The 2500-nt window shown below is 58.0% G+C and overlaps 1 non-coding gene and 1 pseudogene across 1 annotated transcript in view; both read right to left on the bottom strand.

The window, feature by feature from the left end:
• LOC146721505 (large subunit ribosomal RNA) overlaps positions 1 to 1350 on the bottom strand; it is a 4834-nt pseudogene extending 3484 nt beyond the window's left edge.
• Positions 1351 to 2385: 1035 nt separating this feature from the next.
• The window catches only part of LOC146721504 (5.8S ribosomal RNA), a 155-nt gene continuing 40 nt past the window's right edge, over positions 2386 to 2500 (bottom strand). Inside the window, exon 1 of the ribosomal RNA XR_014925631.1 lies at positions 2386 to 2500. This exon is cut by the window's right edge and continues 40 nt beyond it. This is a non-coding gene — a ribosomal RNA (5.8S ribosomal RNA).

Below are 2500 nucleotides of genomic sequence, written 5' to 3'. Positions count from 1 at the left end.
AATCATTCGCTTTACCAGATGAGACTCGCGCGCGTTCCGTGCGGAACGGCCGAGTGCCAGCTATCCTGAGGGAAACTTCGGAGGGAACCAGCTACTAGATGGTTCGATTAGTCTTTCGCCCCTATACCCAGTTCCGACGATCGATTTGCACGTCAGAATCGCTACGGACCTCCATCAGGGTTTCCCCTGACTTCGTCCTGACCAGGCATAGTTCACCATCTTTCGGGTCCCAACGTGTACGCTCTGGGTGCGCCTCTTCTCGCGATGAGAACGAGACGCCCCGGGAGTGCGAGGCCGCATCGCGACGCGGCCCATCCTCCCTAGGTCGACGGCCAGGGCCGACCTTCACTTTCATTACGCCTTTAGGTCTCGCGACAAGTCCCAATGACTCGCGTACATGTTAGACTCCTTGGTCCGTGTTTCAAGACGGGTCCTAAGAGTACCCAAAGCAGTAGCGTCGCCGACCGGTATCGGTCTCCCGCGAGACCGCGGGAGACGTTCGCAGGCCTGTCGAAGGTGTACCGTACTGTAACCAACAGCGGGCCAGGACCGGGGACGGCGCGAAGTCCGTAACCTCCGAGTACCGTGGCGCGCGCTTGCGACGGTCTCGACGCACCGTGAATAGTGCGGCCTGATACCTTGCGCGTACCGCCGAGCAGCCGGCCGGGCGACCGAGGGTTTGTCGCGTGCCGTTTTACCGGCGACGCGACAGACACCGCACCCGGGCCGTAGACCGACACCCAGCGGGTCGCGACGTTCTACTTGGGGAGAAGTGCACGACGACGAGCGCCGGACATCGGCGCACGGTAGCGTGCCCGCGCGCGAGCCGCAAGGACTCCGCGGGACATCGCCGACCGACGCGAAGCCAGCGCCGCTGACGATGAATCTCCCCGTTCGATCTTTTGGGTTTTTTAGGTTTACCCCTGAACGGTTTCACGTACTCTTGAACTCTCTCTTCAAAGTTCTTTTCAACTTTCCCTCACGGTACTTGTTCGCTATCGGTCTCGTGGTCGTATTTAGCCTTAGATAGAGTTTACCACCCACTTAGAGCTGCACTCTCAAGCAACCCGACTCTAAGGAGAGATCCTCCCGAGGCGCGCACCGGTCGCTACGGGCCTGGCACCCTCTACGGGTAAGTGGCCCCATTTAAGATGGACTTGGACGCGACGCGGCACCTCGGGATAAGCGGATCCTCCCAAACACCACATTTCCCTGCGGCGGAACCGCGGGATTCGGTGCTGGGCTCTTTCCTGTTCGCTCGCCGCTACTAAGGAAATCCTGGTTAGTTTCTTTTCCTCCGCTTAATAATATGCTTAAATTCAGCGGGTAATCTCGCCTGCTCTGAGGTCGTCGCATAGTGAGTTTTCGTAGCCGTTTGCCTCCTCCGCGTCGCTCATCGTCGTCTCTCCTCTATAATATATATTATAAGAGGGAGAGAGAGAGAGCGTCGAACGAGAGAGCAGCAGCGGCAGCACACGAAATACGCGAGAAGGCAAATCGCCGGGGCGCTAACCGCACACACACTCGTTGGTGGTAATGGAGACGATATATCGCGGGGTTCGAGATTCTCGGATCTCCCTTCTCTTTTATATACGAAATTCGGGCGGAATCGATTCGACGAGTACACGACGCGGCGCGCCGGTCCCCTTTTTTCGCTTTACGAAAATTTCGTTAGCTCGGACACGCGGTCGGCTCGCGATTCAAAACCCTTCTCCGTAAAGAGGTAAAGGATTACGAATGCTCTCTCCGCCGGACGACGACGCGCCGTATATTTCTCCGTAATACCGTTATGTGTGCGGGCAAGGGCGCCTCGGCATAAGACGCGCGAGCGCTATCGCACCGAGAGACGCGGCACAGAGTGCGAGAGCAGTCCGGTCAGTCTGTGTGATGTACGGAGAGGAGAGACGGTGAGACAAGCGCTACCTACTTTCGGGAGACAACGACGCACGCGCCGCTCTAGGGAAAGCGGTGCCATTCACCGTCCTGACCCTTTTTTTGGCCGTTTGTTGCTCCCTTCGCGCGCGCTCTTACTCTCATCCCATTTCTCCTCGGCTCTCGCGTACACACACGACTTGGATACACAAACACGCTCCCCCTCTTAATTCGCGCAGCATTCTCTGGGCGCGCGTTCGCCAACGTTTTACACGCTTGTGCGCTTCACCTCCTCATTATTATTATTATTTCGGTGTGTCATTTCAGACGACGCCAGGATTTGCACCGCGGCCGGTCGGCGCGGCACAGACACCTCGGGCGAACGTCCAACGATCGCTCGTACGCCCATTGTAAGCGTTGCACAGGGCACAGGCGACGCGCGCGCCATTCTCTGGTCGCCCGCGTCGTGGCCGTGCGCGCTTTTCGGGCGCAAGCAGTTTAGGGGTACTAAAACGACCCTCAGCCAGGCGTGGTCCGGGAATTGTATCCGTGGACCGCAATGTGCGTTCGAAATGTCGATGTTCATGTGTCCTGCAGTTCACAAGTTGACGCGCAATTAGCTGCGTTC

This window comes from Nylanderia fulva, unplaced genomic scaffold (assembly GCF_048542155.1).
Source record: "Nylanderia fulva isolate GAGA-0341 unplaced genomic scaffold, ASM4854215v1 Scaffold464, whole genome shotgun sequence".
In the NCBI taxonomy this organism is placed as follows: domain Eukaryota; kingdom Metazoa; phylum Arthropoda; class Insecta; order Hymenoptera; family Formicidae; genus Nylanderia; species Nylanderia fulva.
This window is presented reverse-complemented; position numbering and strand designations above follow the sequence as displayed.